This window comes from Rhipicephalus sanguineus, chromosome 3, assembly GCF_013339695.2.
Source record: "Rhipicephalus sanguineus isolate Rsan-2018 chromosome 3, BIME_Rsan_1.4, whole genome shotgun sequence".
Lineage (NCBI taxonomy): Eukaryota > Metazoa > Arthropoda > Arachnida > Ixodida > Ixodidae > Rhipicephalus > Rhipicephalus sanguineus.
In genome coordinates this window covers 197,464,595-197,487,333 of record NC_051178.1, presented here as the reverse complement: position 1 = coordinate 197,487,333, position 22,739 = coordinate 197,464,595, and positions in this window count along the sequence as shown.

Below are 22,739 nucleotides of genomic sequence, written 5' to 3'. Positions count from 1 at the left end.
GCGTGAGGACTAAATGTAAGGGGACCCAACAACAAAAATCACTGGCGCTTGCGCGCACGTATAGTTGACGAGGGAAACAGACGCCACACGACCGTCTGCAAGCGAGGCTGCACCCCGGCTGCGAACACCGCCCGTTCGTCACGTGTCGCCAGGCGGACTTCTCGCTGATGTGTACATGCCAACACTTCCGAAGTTGGAAGCCGGCGTGCCGCCTGTATGGTTCGAATTTGATTTCCACAGACGAGACCACCACGTTCTGTAGCACGGCAATCGCTGAAAGGGCGGTTGCACACCTAGAAGTCGAACGTCACAGGCTCGATAGACTATGTCGAGCAGCAACCGTTGCTTGGGTTCTACATGCCAAAACCACGATATGGTTATGAGGCATGTCGTAGCGGAAAACTCCGGGAATTTCGACCACCTGGGATTCTTTAACGTGGACTGATATCGCACAGTACACGGGCCTCTAGCATTTCGCCTCCATCGAAACGTGAGCGCCGCTACAGGGATCGAACTCGCGACCTTTGGGTCAGCAGCCGAGTGCCGCAACCACTGTACCATTGCGCCGGCCGTAAAGTGATAAATTATGCACGGCACAGTTTGCCTTCTGTCGTGTTCTCCAGGATCTGTCCAAGCTTAAACTGACAAATCTGGGCACCGGAAGAGACAAGATTGTTACCGACTTTGTCAAAGAGGTGTTTCTCCATTAATTTAAGACGTCTTAAGAATTAGAGACTCAGGAAGGTGTACACTCGGAGATCGGAGACGTACCAAACTTGCAAGAAGAAATTTCTTCAAGCATCGACTATTTGCATGGAGTGTGTGCTTGCCAAATTCTTGAAAAGACTAGATGAACAAATTGCTAACTACCGGTTAGAAGGGGAGAATCAATAACTGTATGAGAAGTGTGATGGGACTGAAAAATGCGCTGAACTTATCAAAAAAAGTCACAGTTTCGCTCCAAGGGCGAAGCAATGAATGCGATAGCAAGAAAGTGGAATGTCACACGAGGAACGACAAGCAGCTCGATACTCGCAGCACGCCGCTGGAGCACAAAGAAGGACGCCCGAAAAGAACGATACACAGGGCAAGCGTGAACTAACCACTGTCACAGTTGTTACGTCTTTGTGCTTGAGGAACGCGCTGCAAGTGTCGACAATGGAGAATCAGGCGCTCTTAGATATTTCTTTTTCTTTTAAACCGCGACGCATGGAGTGACCCTCTGCGTCTCCTGCCACATGGGGGCGTCTGACGCAAGGTGTGCCCGGTCTTATTTTTTTTTTTCGTTCCACATCATGAGAGGGTACGGAAAGGGCCACTTTGTCGAGTGCGCATTAAGGGCCGTTCTCAAATTGAAAGAACAATTTAGAAGCTTTGCGTGATAGAAAACACGCCCAAGCTCCTTCGATATCTGCGTACCACAAGCGGTAAGTGGTGCATATAAATAGTTCGCCGTTATTTCGCCGGCGCATGCATGGCGTGTGGTTCAGTTGTCTAACGAAGCTCGCTGGGGAGCGAGGGGTCGCTGGTTCGAATCCCCGGTCGGGTGCTTCGGCAATTTTTCTTTCTATCTTTTTATATACATACATACATACATACATACACATATCTGGGACAAGACTGCGACAGCGACGCGAAAAATCCGCCGAGAGTGTCCATATAATCGCTATCGAGTATGTTCAAACGGAGCAGTACCAACATATAACCGACTTCAAGAAGCCAGGGTTTCGTCTTCACAGAAAATCAGACTGTATAAAATAAGCTGTCTATTTGGATGTCGTCGATCCTATTGTGAAGGGGTACATCGAGAGCATTTGCTTAAATGCGTACTAAATCACTAAAAACCATGTTCATTGACAAGCTTCTTGAAGTCCTCGTCATTGTGTAGCACCATCTCGTCCTTATGCATCTGCCAAGAGACCGCCGTTGCGCCAACTTTCCTTTGTGGATGCTAAAAAAACCAAGAGGTTCATTTTACTCTTTTAGAGTCGTCGTTATTCCTTTCATGTAAATCGCTAAAGAAGAATGCAGATAGGATTCACCCTGAATTTAGTCTTTGGTGGCTTTCTACGAGCTCTGTACGCCTTCGCCTTTGTCATGCAATTTGTACCCGATTTCTACATACATCGAGATCAAAATCTATGTCCACGTGCTCGAGAATTTACAGTAGCAAGTATTTCGTCTTTATGGCAAGCTCCCTTTATATCTGGGAACGCTATAGAACTCTAAGCTTAACATTAGCGTAAGTCCTCAAAACAACACTGCGGGTTTCATTTCTAGTTTCCAGGTACGCTCGGCAAACTAGTGCAGCCGGCATTAAGAAAAAAATTCACCTGGGCATGCCACGTAATGCGTAAGACAGGTAACCGGTGGTCAATGAGAGTAACGGAATGGCTACCATAGGTGGGGGAGGGAGGGGGGGTGAAAACTTTATTTATTCATTTGAGCCTTATGCGGTTACGTTCTAGCCAGTGGGTGGGAAGCGCAGCCGAGGGCGCCATTGGGTTAGGTTGAGTTATAAAATCTGGAATTGTAAAATGGGGATCATTGGAAGAGGCTTTCGTCCTGCATGTTCTGCAGTATACATGAAAATAGGATAACTGATGGCGACGACGATGATGATGAAGTACGCAGAAGTTCGTTTATAAGCACATTCAATTAGGCAGGGCATACAGAACAATATTAGCCTATTTTGCTACCTCCGAGGTATGAACTGGGTCTCCGGATGAATTTGCACCCCTAGTTTATTTCTTTTTGTTCTTTAACCATCTTTCAGTGCATAAAAATTCAAAGCAAATCTGCGTCTGTTTGATTTTCCTGCAATACCTTCTCGCGGGCTGTGTGCATATAGGCATGGATGACTTCTCAATTAACTTGGTTATGAAATATACGAATAAGACTTTCTAGGATATAGTTTCACGAAGAAGCAATTGCACTTTTTCCTCCTTTTCTTCTTTCACCCCTCTAAATTGGGCACGTAGAGCGCTGACACAATGAGTAGAGCTCTGAATCGCTCATCACAAGTTACATCTTCACATACATATGTTAGACCACCGAAATGTGCAAATATTGCATTCCTGAAGAGGCAATGACTGAAGTGCCGCTTCGTGCAAGGCACGACGCTTCTCAGTGCGTGTTTGAAAATTTATATTGGTGTAAGCGAGAGTTGCCAAATGAGTTGTCGAAAAGTTCAAGGCGATGGTGCTCTACCGATAGCGCATTTCGCGTATTCAGCTGCGAACTGTGTTGACCATCATCTTGTTTCCCTGCGCGGATAGGCCTTTATCATCGACTGAAATTTTGGCAAGTAAATACACGTCCAGAACACGGTTTTCTTTTAGATGCGAAGCATCCTATGGCGGAGTTCAATCCGGTGGTGGTGTGCGGCGTGACCATCCTTACTGCGCATGCGCAAACCCTCTCCACACACCTCCTCTCCACTTCCACTCCCTCTGGCGCACCTGTCGACCGCGTTCCCCGCTCGCCCTGTGAGAATTAACGGCCAGGCTAGAGGGAAGACACGACGCGCGTAGCGTTCCTCTTCGCGTTCCACGACGCGAGGTCAGTAGTATGCCCGAGGTCGGCAGCATGTTCAAAGGACGCCAACGGAACGTGATCGTTCCGTTGGCTTCGCATCGCCTCATGGCACCCTTTAGCGGGAGATGGTGTAATTTTTATGTACTGGAAGACTCTGTGTGCACACGTGATAGCCGTAACTCTGCATAACTGAAAGCGTCTACCCTTTCCTCTCTTTATATTTCTTTCACGTGTCCCGCAGGTCGTTTCACCATTGGCACCGGGCGAAACTCGCTATACGCTCTACGTACGGTCATTCTTCCTGAGAATAGCCCCGCGTCGCCAGCGCATTTCACGAAGGGCCGTTTTCACATCGTAAACGCGGTCGCGCTAAATGTAGCTGCTAGAAAATAAAAAAAAAGGAAACGAAACGCGATTGTGGAAAGTGCTTCGATGGCGCCCTTTCTCTCCGGTGACAGTGTTTTCTTCTTTTCTTCGTTCGTTTTTTGTTAGCACTGTATGCGGACCGAGTGTACAACTTTCGTTTTGTACTCTGTACTTCGCCTGCTTATAAGATTTTTTTGTTTTTTTTTTATTACCGCTTGTTGCCTTATATCCCCTTGCCCTTCTGTCGCCCACAACCCTGAAAAAAGAAATAACGTAAGGGGAAGGATGGCCCTTCCTCAACTTTGTTTACACTCGGCTAGTCAGCTATATTTTATAAGCAACAACGAGGTCATGTTCCGCGATACCGCGGTTTTCATGGCGCCGAGCTGCGGTTATCGTGCATTCTGCTTCGAGGCAGCGGGAGCGAAGAAAGTAGTGAGAGAAAGAAGCGAGCGAAGGCGGCCGGAAAGTGCGCTTTTCGATGTCACCGCGGTATACTCCGCGCTCGTGAATTATTGAAAAAGCGCAACGAGCACCAGAGCGCGCCGTTGGTTCGCCCAAGTACCGCGTCTTCGCCGGAAAGCTCTCGGGTTTCAGTACACGCGTCATTCTGCTCATCCGCGGCGCGCAAGAAACTTTAAATAATTGATAAAATGGCGCCAAGACGAAAATGGGGAAAGCTAACGTCAATAAAAAAATGAAATGATAAGATTGAAAAAGTGCGCAAGTTTCTTTCTTCTGTCATCCATAAGAGGCCGCTCTGATTAAATTCAAGATGGTATCGTGAGTGCCGGAGACAATCAGCAATATCAGACAGAAATGATTAAAGATGCGCACGAAAAGGGGTTAAGAAAAAAGAATTATGCCGATCCCACGTACCGTGGAATCCTATATTATGCAAATCTTTAGCAATGAGAACACCGCGGGGATAAGCCTCCCACTAGAATTCCTGCAATATAAATTACGTCGAGGTTATTGCCGTTAAAGCGCCCAGACTGGCAGCCTCGAGATAAGGGGCCCTTTGCGTGTATGTTTGTGCGCCTAATCACCTCGTTACCCTAACAAGCTTTTTTAGTTATGATACTATGCTGAGCAATTTTTACTTTAATATTATTTTCTGTTTAAGCCAGTTATCAGTTTGGCAGTCTTCGTCAACATTATTTAGCTGAGCACTGAATTTCCTGGCCAATATGGGACCTGGCCACTATGGCATCAACAGAAGTTACCACGCAAACAAAGCTGCTCGATCATCACTTCAATATTCACATCTTTTTCGTTCAGCTCTCGAGGTCAGGGTCCGAAAGGCAGCTTCACCACTTGGCACGCACGTTCACCGGAATGAAACATCGGGATTTCACCAAAGTGAGACATAGCTTCTATGTCGGTTAGTTAGGATTCGCTTTCACGAACGCTTACATTGTACTAACTTGAATGATCGACACTGCTGCGTGCTATGCCGGCAGCTGTGAAGACAATTTCGCACAGTTGTTTTGTCACTGTACTCGATTTGAATCACAAAGACAAATACTCGCCAATACATTGTGAATACTGGATGACCGTTCGCTGTCGGTGAAGGCGCTACTCCAACACTGTCCGCCTCGCTCGTCTGCCCACAAAACAGGGAAGTCTTTTTGTGTTCCTTGGGGACCAATGGCGCGTGTGAGCGTCTTTGATTGAGTGGTGCTGTCCGACACGTGTGCGCGTGTTCTCTTCCATATTTTCATTCCTGTTTTCCCTCGCCAGCGTTCTGCAACCAACCAGACACTCTTCTAGATAACATCTCTGCCCCTGACCCTTTCTTTGCTCCTACCACTTATTTCAGCTTTTCAGTTATTGCATGTGTTCTACACTCTTTCAATGACGCCTTTGCACGAACTTTTAATTGAAATTGAATACGTTCGTGCCTTTTTTTTCACTCTCTCTCTCTCTTTATTTATTCGCCTTCTTACAATATCCTCCCAGGCAATGTGTAGTTTGGTCTAACATCTCCAAACAGCAATAAAATCATTCTCTCTCTCGGATGTGCAGCCCTTTGTCAATACGAGACTTCATGAATCATTCACACAATACTCACAAGGATTATCCCACGTTACGTCTTTAAGTGCACCTTGAAATTCTCACTCCTGGAAACAACAGAGCTCAGGCTTACGCGTCTACTTTTTTATTCTTCTTTCATAACTACAAAACGAAAGAAAAACTAATAGCGCGAACTCACCCGCGAGGCAATATGGCTACATCAAAAGAAATATTGTGTCTCCGTCGTCCGTTATGGACCACCAGATATCCCGAGGCCTTCAATCTGACTTGCCAAATACTGCCCTCTAAATCATCCTAGGTCACTATAGATTCTTACCGCTTTGTGTTTCTGCTGTTTAGAACAGAAATAAAACTGGTAAAAGTTGCGCAAGGACATCTGTGCCAAATCGCTATTTCTAGAGCAATCGGGAGTTCTCGGAGCCTTTTTTCCAGATGTTACCGGAATCGCGTGGTTCCGCAGTCTCGGTTTTGCAATGACCATGCGGTCGAGGCGGTTAACAGACGCCTAGAGCAAGGCCAGATCATTCCTTTAGTTCTTACGCTTTCTCTCTCTCCTTCACTCGCACAGGAGGCGCTTCGCATTTAGACCCATACAGCCACAAGTTCAAACGGGGTAGGCTTAGAGGGCCTCCAGCAAAATCGCATATAAAACACGGCACAGGCCTCTAGAAAAGGGTGAGGGGGCCAAGGTGATGGAAGAAAAGGGTGGGAAGAGCGCTAAAGGGCTCTTTCGTAAATGCACGTAAGCGGTCGAATTGCACCATTACCACGACTGAACGTCCCAGCCGTTTTGCGAACAGCGGCCGACCGTGAGCGGGGTCATTTCTGGTATAGAGACTGTTTCGACATCGCTTCGCCAGACGAATGTCAAGCATACGTCCACTACACTAGTCATATGTGGCTCTCCTCTCGCGCTACATTAAGGCGAAAGCCTTGGATGCCTCCTCAAAAACGATACTTGACCGTCGGCGGTGGCGGCGTTGGCGTCAACACGAGTGATACAAAAGATCATCATCACGCGATGACGTCACCATATGATGTCAAGCTGACGTCGCATGCCGCCAAAATTTGTGACGTCCCATAATGACGTCATCACATGACATCGTCGCTTGGCCAAAGTTTGGCCGATCACGGAGGCAGTGCAAAACCAGGTAAGGGGCAGAGAGCTTCCAACGCCTCCGATCGTGGAGGCTTGCAAGCTTTCTGGAAGTGCAATGCATCGACCGAGAAGAAAAGGCGATGGCTTTCGCCTTCGAGTCGTTTTTGGCGAATGCATAAGTAGCCTTGAGATTTTTTTTCCTTCCTTGCGTGTCTTGTTTTTATCTTACTTTACGTAAAAAATTATGCGCACTAAAATTTGTTTGTTTCATTGTTTGCTCTACGAGGACTGCTGAAAAACTTCCTGGCTTTGTCCATTTCCATTTAGAATATAAACATAAATTTAGAAATATATAAAAAATTCTATCTTATTAAGCAATTGAGCAAGTATGAGATGTGTCAGATCTTCATCACTAGTTTCAATTTTAGACGGAACGTGAAATGGCAGAGGCACAAGCAGGTTTTAAGTGCGAAGCATTTCTTAGCGAACCTCAGGCACTTTGGGCGTTTCTATCTACGTATCTATCTATCTATCTAGCCGCCTACGTCTGGGTGCTCTCCTGGTCGTCTCCCTAACTTCTAATATACCAAAATTGGCATAGAAAGGGATCAATGTATGCTGAACACGATTCACTGGTCATGACATGAATAACGCAAAATACCTGCCGCGTACGTCATGAAACCCTTTCTCTCAGTCACGTGTGGCACATACCCGCATATCAGAGTTTATGTTATGCGGGTATGCGCCACAGGTGATACAAGTCTCAACCAGCACAGTAAACGCGAACACACACATTGACACGCAAGGAAAGGGATAATAATTATTGTCGGGGTTTTATGTCCCAAAACCACGATATGATTATGAGAGACGCCGTAGCGAAGGGCTCCGGAATTTTGACCATCTGGTATTCTTTAACGTTCACCGAGATCGCACAGTACACGGGCATCTAGCATCCATCGAAATGCGACCGCCCCGGCCGGGATCGAACCCGTGACCTTCGGGTCAGCAGACGAGCACTGTAACCGCTACACCACCGTGGCGGACACAAGGAAAGTGAGGAAGCTGAAGACAGAACACCCCTGGAAGACGCTCAAACCCGTTCACGTGGTCCGCAACGTGGACCACGTCAATTACACAGAAAACGGGGCCAGTGCTTCCTACAATAAATCTGCCGAGAGAACCAGGCCTCTCATCATTACCAGTGACTTCAACATTGATTTATCAAGACCCAACCATGCCTGGTCTTTATACTGTGTGAAAGACGGCTTGAATGTGGACAGGGCATCAAAAGACCTCGCTGCCACGTGCAGGACAGGAGGCGTCATAGATCATTTCATCGTAAGAGGCATCCAGGAGTTCCACCAGCTGTGCTGTACCTCGCACTTCACTAGACTAAGACCCCTCGTAGCCGCGATCACGAACGGATCCGAATAACAAGTCCGGTCCAGCTGCTGGTGCTCACTGATCACGGTGATGATGACCTTGTTCAAGAACTGTCAAGAACTCCTTCTACACATACACACGGGTTCGTGAAACGTGCGTGCGTTCTCCGTCACAACGGACAAGTATAAGCCTAACAACTTTACCGCAACTGTAATAACTGCAACTGTGACTGTAACGTAGCGCCTGCGCGTGCCACTCGGCTGTGTATATATCTAGGGAAACTTTCCTGAATGAAGCTTAGTTGCGAGTAACGCCTGTCCTGTGCATTTGTGTTTCTTCTTTGTGCTGTTCGGATTCGTGCTATCCAGTATTGAAGATATAAGCACTACAAATCAGCTTACCGCGTCTGGTGTTGGTAACGGCCATGTTGCTGTTGGCATTGTTACGCAACTGTAAACAACTGGTCATATAAACATATGTTACTCTTCAGCGTATGAGTGTGTTTATACCACTTCGATATTTCTCTAGCGTCATTCCGTAACGTTTCGCTCAACATGAAAAATTATGCCACAGTCACCATCCCGCGCATGCTTTGCATAACACCGATTCCCATGGTACGTGGGATCTGCCGAATTTTTTTTTTGTCAGTGGGGTTACTGGGGCATCATGAAGTTTTTATTTGTCCAGGGAAAGTCTGCAAAGTTCATTTACAATGACATGTCAAAAACTCTAAAAAGAAGTGTCCTTCCTAGCGTAGTCACAAGTTGGGTCTCTGCCTGGTTTCAAGACAGGACACTTTAGAATAAAAGATGAACTCCGCAGTGGCCTCTGAATAACCTCAACATTTAGGGTAACGAGCTGTACTGTCCACAAGGTGATTCTTGATGTAGGCGAATATCCGCCAGAATGATACGTGGCATCTGCCGGGAGCATGTTGGTTTCATCACTATCAATTTCCTACAAGGCTTTCAGCAAACTGGATGCCGAAATATTTGAACAGAGAACAACGTACATTCTTTTTTTATTATTTGCGACATATACTTGCCCTTAAGGCATAATATTTGTTGTGTACAATTGTATTAAATGTGCGCCGTTAGGCCGGTGTTGTGTGTGAAGTGAAGAAGTGTGTCGTCATGTATGTGTCGAAGAAATGTGTCGTCATGTATCCATCGGTCATAACTGTTTGCGTCACTGTAGCGAAGGCCAGCTTGCAGGAGATGACGGGAGCGTTCGCACACCTCCAAGGTGGTGACTGCCAAATTTAAGACCGTGGGTTTTAAATGCGAAGCATTTCTTAGCGAACCTCAGGCACTTAGGCCGTTTCTATCTATCTATCTATCTATCTATCTATCTATCTATCTATCTATCTAGCCGCCTACGTCTGGGCGCTCTCCTGGTCGTATCCATAAGTTGTAATATACCACAATTGGCATAGCAGGGGATCAGTGTATGACGAACACGATTCACTGGTCATGACATGAATAACGCAAAATACCTGTCGCGTACGTCATGAAACCCTTTCTCTCAGTCACGTCTGGCACATACCCGCATACCATAGTTCATGTTATGCGGGTATGTGCGACAGCTAGGTGATACAGAGTCTCAACCAACACAGTAACCAAGAAGACACACAATGGCACGCAAGGAAAGTGATAATAATTGTTGGGGTTTATGTCCCAAAACTACGATATGATTATGAGAGACGCCGTAGTGAAGGACTCCGGAAATTTTGGCGATTTGGTATTCTTTAACGTGTACACGGGCATCTAGCATTTTGTCTCCATCGAAATTTGACCGCCACAGAGCCGGGATCGAACCAGCGACCTTCGGGTCAGCAGCCGCGCACCGTAACCGCTACACCACCGCGGCGGACGCAAGGCAAGCGAGGAAGTTGAAGACAGAACACCCCTGGAAGACGCTCAACTACTATCCACTCGTCCATGTGGTCCGCAACGTGGACCACGTGGATTACGCAAAAACCGGAATCAATGCTACCGGGTTCAAGATAATAAATCTTCCGAGAGAACCAGGCCTCTCATCATTACCGTTCGCTTCAACATTGATTTATCATGACCCAAGAACGCCTGGTCCTTATACTGCGTGAAAGACGGCTTGGATGTGGACAGGGCATCAAAAGACCTCGCTGCCACATCTAGGACAGAAGACATCATAGATCATTTCATCGTAAGAGCTATCCAGGATATACACCAATTGTACTATACCTCGCACTTCACTGCACTTAGACCACTCGTAGCCGCGATCACGAACGGATCCGATTAACAAGTCCGGTCCAGCTACTGGGGCTCACTGATCACGGTGATGACGACCTTGTTCAAGAATTGTCAAGAACCCCTTTCACACATGCACATGGGTTCGTGAAACATGCGCGCGTTCTCCGTCATAACGGACAAGTATAAGGATAACAACTGTAGCAACTGCAACTGTGACTGTAACGTACCTGTATTACCCATGCGCGCGCCACTCGGCTGTGTATATATCTAGGGAAACCTTCCTGAATGAAGCTTAGTTGCGAGTAACGCCTGTCTTGTGCATCTGTGTTCCTTCTTTGTCTTGTTCGGATTCGCGCTATATAGTATTGAAGAATATAAGCACTACACATCTTGCCGCGTCTGGTGCTGGTAACACCCATGTGGCTGTTGGCATCGTTACGTAACTGCATGTAAACAACTATGCGACTCTTCAACATATGAGTGTGTGTATACCACTCCCACAGTTCTCTAGCGTCATTCCGTAACGATTCGCTCAATGTGAAAAATTACGCCACAGTCATCATCCCGCGCATGCTTCGCCTAACATCGATTCCCATGGTACGTGGTACCTGCCGGATTTTTTTATTGAGCGCGCTTAAAATACACGAGCGAAAGCTACAATGGAGTTAGATGATGCAGTATTTTCCTGCGGCAGACACGCAGGCTGGTCAGCTCACGTTATCCCTTGTTCTGGTCGTGTTCATATAATGTACACAGAATTTAAATTGCGGTGCGCTGTTATAAGAAGACAATTTGTACTGCTAGTGTTTTTCGACATTTCCACTATCAGTGAGGGCTGCGAGGGTTGATGAAGAAAAGTATAGGACACTATTGGAGCTGCTATAGCTCTTCGACGGTTGAAGGAGTCTGGGTAATCCATCACTTTTTTCGAGAACTCTCCTTCCACAAACGAATGAAAATATTCTTTTTTCTAGTTATTTTAAGTTGCTTTTTTTTTCTAGTCGCGCTCTCGTGCAAACAAAGCAGCCCAGGAGGCATTTTTTTATACGAGGTCTTGTCTTCCACGTTACGAGTGAAAAAAAAAATACATTTTTGAAGACTTCAAAAATTATGCATGTTTTTCGGCAGCCCAACCTCAGAAAAAAAAATGAAAGCAGAGATATGAAATGCAGTGGAAAACAATGAAATATGACGCGAAAGGCAGAGGCACAAGACAACGCCCTTACCTTGAGGGTGCCTCAACACTTTAGGGCGCGCTGCGCAGCACTTTCACTGGAAGTCATGCCGTGATCGCTGAGTGATGTTGGCGTATTCTGGCGTGCCTTTCCGCGCTCCATCCATCATCTGCGGCAAAGGCGCCGTGTTTCCAGCGGCATTCAGGTTGGCCGTACAGGGAGGACAGACGTTGAGAGCGAAGGTGACCTTCCTGTTTTACGTCTTATGCTATATACGCGCTGTGCTTGCTTTTTTTTAAGACTGTTCCGTCTTCCATGCGATGAGAACGGACTTGCTTTGTATGTGTGACGTGCGTACGGCGCAACTTCTCTGTTGTGCTAGCATAACAGCTAGCGGAAGTGTCCATCTGTGATGTCATTCTGCGTAAACATTGCTCTACATTTAGCTTTATGAACTGGTATAGAAAGCAAGGAGATGTGACGATAATAATCAAGTGGTCTGGAGGTGATCTTCCTGACCCATGCTGAAATGCTTGAAAGGGTACAAACCACGGATGAAGCGCGTAGGAACAGCGGGAAAAAAAGCGCTCAACCGCACACTTTGTAGCAATTCGGTCTGTGCAGTTATCGTAAGCGACCATAAAGAGCACAGTACAGCACCTGGGTTTCCGCACCCGCAACTGTTTTCGCTCGTAAGCGCCCTTTCGCAAACGTAACGTTATCTGGCATCTCTTACGAACAGCTGTGTTACGCACGAGGGCCCTTATACGGACGCGGAAACCCCAATCACTGAACACTTACGTTTTAGAAGTGCCACGTGCAAACAGTGAGCACTTGCGCTTCTGACAACAATAGAATAAGCGGTACCAGAAATCAACTCGGGTAATTTAACTATTTTATCATAAGCACAGTCCCTCTCGCTCTCAGTCATCACTCCGTCGGTATCGACCGACCGTGACATTGCGAATGATAAGATTCGAGTAAGAGCAGCGCCTTCATTATTCGGGCCGCAGCGCTTGAGCCCACAAATTTCGCCCACAAGCGTGCGCTTGCAAGCACCCATACATACATACATACATACATACATACATACATACATACATACATACATACATACATACATACATACATACATACATACATACATACATACATACATACATACATACATACATACATACATACATACATACATACATACATACATACATACATACATACATACATACATACATACATACATACATACATACATACATACATACATACATACATACATACAAAGCAATGGCGAGCATCTGCACTATCCGTACTTTCCGTATTATGCGAGAGTACAGACACACCATTATGGGTTTGTTGGGCGCGTGAGGGAGAATCGGCAGCTCCATCAATCCAGCGGTTGCCATTACGCGTAGTAATGGATGAGGCGCTCTCAGCAGAGGTTGCGTCCTGTGCATTTATTTTGCATCCATGCGTCGAGGGGAAGCATCGCCACTCGCATTCGATGCACGCGAGGATGCGCAACTGACAAGGTGCATGCAAATGACGTCCACTGCAGCGGAAGTGCAATTCTTGCGCGTCTTCTCGCTTGGCGAGGGTCACGACATCAGCAACAAAAATTTCTTATCGACGAGCTACGAGGCTTGTGCAAGCAAAAAACAAAATATGGTATGGAGAAGAAGCACAGGTATCGCTAGCAGCAAGCTTTCTGCTATGATCCTAATCAGCAATAACGGAGCAAGGCAGGCTTTAGACTTGTGTCAATGCTTCTCGTTCAGAACAATGACGAGCTGTTTCAAGTGTTAAAACTCACAGAAGCTAAGCCACGCGTTCCTCAAATTCTCAGAGTGTGCACGGCATTCCTCAACTTTTCAGCCGCCATCGACCACTTGACAAGGTAACACTTGTATTGAATGTATCCCACAAAAGCTATGTAACACGAAGTAGTGGAGAAGTAGGCGTGCTTTGTTTGTTACTAAAGCGCATGAATTTCCTACTCTGCAAGAGGTATGAATTAGTGCACAGGTCGGCAAAGAATGTGGAACTCACTCATACTCACTCATGAAATAGACTTTGCCCTTAGAGCTGACTCGGACGCAGACTCACCAAACGTTTCATCAACCGGACTCACTCAGACTCACTGAAATTTTGCTCAGCCAAACTCACTTGGACTCAAACTCACCAAAATATTACTTGGACTCACTCAGACTCATGGCTCTATCTGAGTCTGTGTGAGTCAACTCATAAGTCCGTTAGCGTATAATTTTCTTTTTCGACCATGGTGTGAATACTCTTTAACACCAATATCTCGCATAATTGGTGCTCTACTTGGCGCCTTTTAATCTCTTACCTTCAAATATAAGTTATCAGTGGTTGCAATCTCGTAAGGACATATTTATTGAAAGAGGTCACTCGCACGAGATATTTTTATCGAGAACTTTCTGTGAAAGTGTTTGCGGGGGGAAGTGGGGGGGGGGGGGGTGTCTTCTTTTACACAAGTAACCTCACGTGGTGCCGCGTGCGCGAGTAACCTCCTCCCCTCCCCCTCCCCATAACTCACGCCTCTGATTAATAAATATTGAGCTGGCGAATGAATGCTAGAGCTTTGAAGCATGTGTGCGTCTACGGGAGTACAAACGTGACCCGACATAAGGCTGATAGTAATGCTGAAGATGAGTAAATAGCACCATAGATCGGCAAAAAAATGTGGAGATCACTCAGACTCACTCAGGAAACGCTTTTGCGCTTATGGCTCACTCGGACTCAGACTCACCAAAATTTTCCTCAACCGAACTCACTCAGACTCACAACAATTTTTCTCAACCTGACTCACTCGAACTTAATATCACAAATTTATTTCTCTCTCGGACTCACTCAGACTCAGACTCATGGCTCGGTCTGAGTCTGAGTAGTCTGGGCCCGTAATAACCATGAGAACGAGTACAGAGAGAGAGAGAGAGAAAAAGAAAGAAAAAAGAAAAAAAAACGGAAGGCAAGATACAAATAAAGAGAAAGAGAAATTCTTGCCGAAAAAAATTCTTCATGAGGCGGGATTCGAACCCGCATACCCTCGATCCGAAGGCGAGCGTCCTAACCACTCGGCTATCCAGGCACGCTAGCAGAGCATAGCATAGCCTTGTATGGTATAGTGTAGCAAGGGAGTGGGAATTAAAGGAAAGTGAGCGTGAGGAGGAGAGATGTGATGGTGAGGAGGAGACAAAGGAGGAGGGGAGAGAGCAAAGCGTAGCACAGAGAGAATGAGAAAGAGAGAAATACAGAGAAAGAAATGCAGAAAGAAAAAGGAAGAGAGACAGGGGGAACATCAACGCAAGAGAGAGAAAGAAGTAGAGAAAAAAAAAGATCGAAAGAAAGAGGAAGCAAGCATCGCGTCGTCTAGCGACCAGATACCGCACCACCTGGCCAAGCCTCACATGCGCAGTAGCCAAACCAGGCCCACCGGCGGAGACATCGCGCGCTACCTCCGCTCTATAGTGCATAGCCTGGCTGCGTACTCCGGAGGAGGAAGCCGCGCATCTCGAAGCTAGACGTGTCGGTCGACGGGGAGTACGAACGGCGACGGGCCCGAGCTTCGCTGTGCCAAGCTTTGCGCGACTTAATGCAAACTGCGCGCATGTTTTTTTTTTCATTTTCCTATACTGACGTATTTATTTATTCTGATGTGTTTAAATCCATTTGCTCCTTCCCTGTGAGATAGCAAGACAGAGAGATCTGGTTTCGCATCCGGCCGATCCTGTGTTTGTACATCTCTCTCACAAGAGCAATATAATGTATGGAGCGATTTGAATCCAATGGATATTTTAAATGTCTGTTTTTTTTTTATTGACTCACTCTTTCGACATATTTAAATGTCATAGTCACATTTTTTTATGCTGGATATAATGTTTAATTTTTGAGAACGTTACAAAATATCTTTACATTGCAAAAAAAGAAAGACAGCGCCTTGCTCGTGGCATTAGACATTCGCCCCGACTGCAATTCACGAAACTATAAAAAGAACATTCTTAATCGACCCTCGTGAATTGTGATTCCGACGTGCACTCCGACTTATTGCGTCTGTGAGGTCACCTCTCGCAGCAATGCGTCGGGCATGTCAAGTCCATAACGATAATTGATCTTCTTATTTCATAAACGCCTTCCTTTCTTAATTGCAGTCGCGAATGCCCAGACTCCCACACTTGTTGCACGTTCCTGTGTGCTCACGATAACTGTAAGGCCAGACGTCGAGCTTCGTACGAAACAATTATATACGGCGATAAACTTTTTCCTTTACTTCTTTGATCCCTCACGCGTCGCGTTACGCAGCCATTTTCATACGGGCCGCGCACTGCAGCAAGACCGATGGAAGAGAAAGCGTTCGTTCTGAATGTGGATGGAAAAACGTATTAATTAGGCGCCGCTGGCCATTAAGGTAATTAGCAGAGTAACGTTAATTGTAGGCCACACGCTGAGAACTCGCGAAAAAATCTTGCCATCATCAACTCTAGCTTTCTATTTCACGTCTTCATGTATTTCTACGTATAATTTTTTCCTGCCTTTCTTAGGCCACGAATACGCCCCGACGCCCACTTTAACAAAGACGGATAAAGCTGTGCTTCTTAAACTACCGCTTTATTTTTCGTAACGCCTTTTGAGGAGTCCATGCTCTAAAATGCGTCGCGTTATTTCTGTACCACGCTGAAGAAGACGTTCAAACGGTCACAGCTCGCCTTTCTTAGGCCGAATAATTATGTTGGCGAGAATTTCGTTGTCATCAGCTCACGTTCTATGTATACTACATGTACTAGTAGGGGCGAAAATGGCATAACAAAACGTAATAGTGAAGATGCTTCCTCTTACGACGATTTGACACCTATTATTCAGTGCCGGAATAATAAATTTCGCAGCTTTGGGCCAACTCCGCCTTTCCAGCCATAATTATGATTATTTCACGATGGCGCTTACTTGTTTAAGGCGGCGAAATCCTCAAAGCTCACGTGTCCCGTTTGCTGATCAGTAATAAAATACAAATAATATTTATGTGTCGAAGAAGCTAGTTTCTTCGTTTCTTTTATTAAAGCATTATGGCAACTACCGAAAGGAATTTGTACTAAGACTGCTAACTCTACATGAACAAAACATTAATTATTTTCGCTATGGCATTTTACCAGGAATAACCTTAGCATGGAGCGTCTGTCTGGGTACCGTGGGAAGGAAGTCTAGAGGGGGCCGACGGCTCTACAGAGCGAGGCGACTCGAAGAAAAGGTCAGTTTTAATTTCGTGACCAGAATTGAGGCGTTCACCATGACGACTGACCACTCTGCAGCGCACGTGCCCGCTTCCTCGCCTGCGCTATCTTCGTCTTTCGGCCATGCCTTTAGTTTCACACAGAGTTGACGTTCCGAGAACGTCGTATTCTTCGAAGCGAGCATTACTCGACGAGAAGTTTTCGCTTCGCTCTTCGAAGTCAATTTGATACCTCCCAATGCGCCCTTCCCGCTTTCCTTTATTTCACCAACTTTTCTCGCAGCCTCACTGCCATGTTTTCAGCTCGGGCATTTCAGAATGGGTGTTGTGGCTGTGACACGTGGCTCCGAATCCTTTTCTTCCTGTGTGCGGTCCACTTCGAAATGTTTCTTTGTGTGTGTGTGTGTGTGTGTGTGTGTGTGTGTGTGTGTGTGTGTGTGTGTGTGTGTGTGTGTGTGTGTGTGTGTGTGTGTGTGTGTGTGTGTGTGTGTGTGTGTGTGTGTGTGTGTGTGTGTGTGTGTGTGTGTGTGTGTACGCACGCACACTAGAGCCGCAGTAAGCTATATCGTTCAGTTCGTAGAGCAAGGTCCCACGCTACATAGACGTGCTGATTTCTTCCTATTCAGAACGACGTTGTTAATAAGCAACCTTAGAAAGAGGAATGTGAGAATAACGTTCAAAAGCGTTATTCTCGATTCATGGCGGCGTATAGCTTAGCGCGCGAACATAGGAATCTGTCCATTTTACAACTCCGTCCTTTTTTCTTATCATGAGCCAAGACCAACTCGTCCAAGCTTCTACTCTTGCACGTCATTCTCGAAATTTCTCTTTTTGATGCTTCTACGAAAGGTTACTTTCACGAATAACAATTTAATTGCACATAAATATTGCAATTGCCGAGCTCTGCGTTTAGACTGTCTTCAAAAGTGTTCGAGGATTTCGACGGCCATTCTTTTGTATTATATTTTTAGCGGGCACGGCACAAGGACGGACAACACATTCACGGTGACCGCTGCGTCAATTACCTTCTACTTTCTTCAACTCCCTTCTTTCAATCTTCACCGAAAATGTATTACTCTGTTCCGTGTGTTCTGGCTGTTCGTTTCACTTTCCTCGAAAATCATCTTCTCTGGAAAGATACGTCAGCTTCAATTTTATACGATCCCAGTAACAGCTTGTTTTTTTATATACTTCCTTCTCGTCGGTTTTTATCTCAAACTCATGTAGGACGGCACTAGCACATATATACACGTAGAACGTGACAATGAAAAGAAAACTGCACCTGAAGGAAAAAAAATGTGTCAACTAGGTTTCAATTTCCGCGGATCCTTGAGTGCTGCGTTGAAGTGACAGTTCCTATATCGTCTTGTATTTCTCCTTCGCAGGGTCCGCACACTTTCGACGTGTCTTGTATACTAACACAACACCGTTGCTGCGATTGTTATGATGACACGTTTTGAGCAGATAGCGAACCTCTTGTAAAAAATTGATAGATGCTCAACTGATACTAAACTTTTATTCTGTACTTCACAGCTGAACAGCGAGAGACTGTGCTGTTCCGCAAGGAATGACGTCACTACTTTCACGTCATCACTCTGACAGAACAGGCCGCAAGGTGAACAAAGCCTGCTCGGGCATTTCTTTATTCTGTTACTGGATATAGCTTAACCCTCCTTCTACGAAAACTGTGCGTGAGTACCCGTAGATAGGAAGGGCATAAATTTGTAAACCACTTGTGTCCTTTGATCAAAGGATAAAAGTGTCTGAGCATAAAAAAACTCCCTTCAGTTTGAGTGCTCATTCTATTTAACACGTTCAGGAAACTGTTGAAATTTCGAAATTGAAAACAATTAGTGCAAAACTCCTTGCAAGAGAATGAGATAACGTGATCGTGTGGACTGCACCTAACAGACCGATTGAAAACAGTCATGTGTCATATATTATGTATCAATATTCTTGGCTACGAAGCTGAGCTTCAAAATGCTTCTCTTGAAAATTCAGCTGTTTCCAACCGGGTGCTTTGCGGAGCAAAAAAAAAAAACCACTAAAGCATAAATGAAGGGAAGAGCGCCATTCCCAAAATGCTTTATTCGAATAACGCAAGAATTGAGTATTTATAAAGGCAATAGTTACGTAAGGAAACTAAGAGCACCGGAAAAGTTTTCTTCACCATTCACAATATAACATTCTGGTAGCGTAATCTCTCACAATCCTTGACACCCAATCGCTGACAAATATGCAATTACGAATAATCATATTTATTAATTATCTCTTGGTATATGTATAGGTAGTTCAAGACTTCCGCAGCCTTGCATGGATCGTATAGCAGTGCCTGGCAGACATGCTAAGCCGCACCAAGATACAAAATGCGTGTCGCTTTGACTCAAGCAGTAAAGTACCAGGTTTGAATTTAGTCGCGTCAATATCCCGACAATACAAAGGCACGCAATATCAAAAACGATTGAATTCTTAGAAAAACACTACACCAGCTCTGCATTAAGCATATGGCATCATTAACTGCGGACCATAGTTACCAAGCAGCTTATACGTCGCATCCCTCGCTATACTCCAAACAAGCCGTGTCGCCGAGCAAAGTCGATCGTGGACAGCGGCGACCATGCTGGCAGCGTACCTCGCTAACTAAGTTGTTTAGGGTGTGAACGCAGGGTTCCCGCCTCATATTCATGCTCATAATATACGACGCGGGCAGGCAGCGTTGGACGAAAGCGGAGTGAGGGTTGGGCCACCGCCGAGCTCGAGCTGCATATGGCCCGCGTCTCTAATTAAGCCCGGAGTACGTTCCCGTGTCAGCCCTGCTACGGTGTGTCGTGCTCGAATGTTCCAAACGGTGTTTCCGTAGCGCCAGTCCTGCGGGGCATTAGCGCAGAGTTGGAGGAAAGCGCGGCGTATCTATCATAAGTACAGCGAGCCTGCTTATTCCCTATCGGCAGTGAACGCTGTGTAGTTGCGTTCCTTTGTTCATCATCCGGCCACAAATACGACGCGGCCATAAAGCAACGCCAAATGTCTCTCATCTTGCGCATAATGTGAGTTCACAGATAGCTTAGTAACGTATACTATTTCCACCGTCAGTGTTGGGCTAAAACCCGCGACAACGTAATTGTTAAAGGCCTTGTTCGTTAATATCAGTCAGGCACTCAAACTAGATCTTTTGAAAGAGCACTGAAAACAAAACTTTTACTTTTTTTTACTTTTTACTTTTTGTAGCTTATTTAAAATACCGCATCTGAATGTACACTTTTCGAAGCGTTTCTGGTTCTTCATCGTCACTATAAAGTTACAGACAATATTAGCAATAGCAATGCTTTGCAGCCTCCAAATTGCAATTTGCCGCAAATAACGGTTTTGTCTTCATATCTTTCAGACCGGTCGCATCTTTAAAGGGACACTAAAGAGCAAAACGATTTTTCTCGTATCAGTAAACTACTCTTCCACGATACCAAAAACACCACGCTTGCTGCGATAAGACGCTTAGTAACCGAGAAATCGCGCAAAATGAAAATGTGGGTGGCGACGCCCCCTTGAAGTTTCCGCACCATTCGCCGTGACGTCACATATTTTGACGGCGCCTACTAGGGCCTACGTAGTTCCTAAACGGTAAAAATGAAGTACACTGTCCTCTGAGGGGACCATGTAGTTAACATACCAAGTTTGAGGTAATTTTGTTGAGCCAATGGCTCCAAAATATGATAAATACACTTTGAAATCTATGACGTCACGCGTGGAAATTTTCGCGCGAAATTTAAAAATGAAACTTTGAACTTCATATTCTATTTTATTATTACACCTATCATGGTGAAATTAATGACACTATAGTTCTAAAAGTACAATTTATCAATCTAAGCCAATTTATTGTTTCTCTTTAGTGTCCCTTTAAGGCGATAAGCGATGAATTAGCACCATCCGTGTTCATGCAAGAGACAGAGTGTACCATATTCGCAAGCGGCATTTGACTGCGGTGGAGTTCAATGCGTGCTATAGAATGAGTGGTGGTGGTGCACTCTTTATTACGCCCAAAAAGAGGGGACCAGCGCGAAGTTTGGTTGCGCTGGCTTAGAGGAGGTCCTGCCGGCTCACTCATAACTATTCGATTTTTGCCGGGGCACCTTATTGGGCTCTCTTAAAAAGAAGATGTTCAACTGTATTTGATAACACTGCCCATATAGTAACAGCTGTAATCTGCCATCAACAACTCGTGTCTTGATGAATGGTGTATTTAGCAGTCGGATTATCGCAATCAAGAAAACTACAGAAAAAGCACTCCGAGTGCCACGGTAGTGACGATGTCCTAAAGTTCCAAAGTACAGGCCACATTTTCTGTCAGACAATCGCGACAGAATTCTGCATGTAACCAAAGGAGGACATTGTAGCTATTAAACCTGACGTTAGCCGTGACACAAGCAAAAATGATGGCTGATCCCACCGTCATAGGAATCGGTATAGCACGAAAGTGAAACGTGTCGTCACAGAAGTAGTCTATTATTTATAGTGCATTGGTATATGAGAGCTTGTACAATGTCTACTGTTGTGTGGCAAATATAGCACGGCTTGATGTGGACGCATCTCACTCACGTTGACGCCTAGTGGCACACCTCCGTACCGACGACTAACGCCCATGATCACGATTTAACCTTTGCGGTAGCTGAAGTTCTTAACATATACGTGGACACCGCATATGGTGAATTCCGCGCAAAGTTGCCATCAACAAGCACATAACAAACGCTCATACTCGACATGCACTCCTTGAAAGCGTCGTGAAATGCGAAGAGAAACGCTACGAGCGTCGTGAAATGCGAAGAGAAACGCTACGAGCGTCGTGTCTTCCCTCTAGCCTGGCTGTTACTTCTCACAGGGCGAGCGGGGAACGCGGTGCGACAGCCAGGCGAGTGTCGGAGAGCTATTTTTCGATATCGATGGATGCTATGAGCGAGGCTTCGGCTAAAGCTGCCGCCTCACGGTTTGTTAAAGCATTGACGAAATTAAACTTGTATTGGAAACGCGCCGAATGGGACGGTCGTAGCAACAGCGCGTTTTTTTTTTTTTTTTCGAGCCTGGTGACACAGATGTCACCGCCCCGTTATAAAGGGGACGCTCATAGCATCCATCCATCCATCAGTCCGAGAGCCCGGGGAGAGGAAAGTGTGAAAGATAAAAGGCGCGTTCATGCAGCCTCCGTAATGTGTGTGGCGGTAGCTCAGTGGGCTAAACGCCCGCCAGCTAATGTCGCGGACTGTGAGAGGTCATGAGTTCGACTCCCGACAACGGAACTTTTTCTTACAGTTTTTTTTCTTTGCCATCTGATAGCGTTCATTTCGCTGACGTACTTCTGTGACGGAAATACGTCATGAAAGTCTTGGTGGACCCCGGCATAAAACACTTTCGTGTTAAAAAATATCTAGCAACCATGGACCAAGTAGATAACTTTCTTTCTCGCTTGACTGCCACGTAGCGTAACATCAGATAATCAGACTGGGCATAAACATATGGGCTTGTTTCATGTAGATGCTGTAATACCGGCTTCTAAAATTTGCTTTGTATGGGTCCAGAAGGTCAAAACAACGTATTGCGCGTAGTTATAGCAAAGCAGAGGCGATTGCGGGCGTGGCTCTGGGGCTGAACGTGTAAAAAAAATACGCTTCTACTTG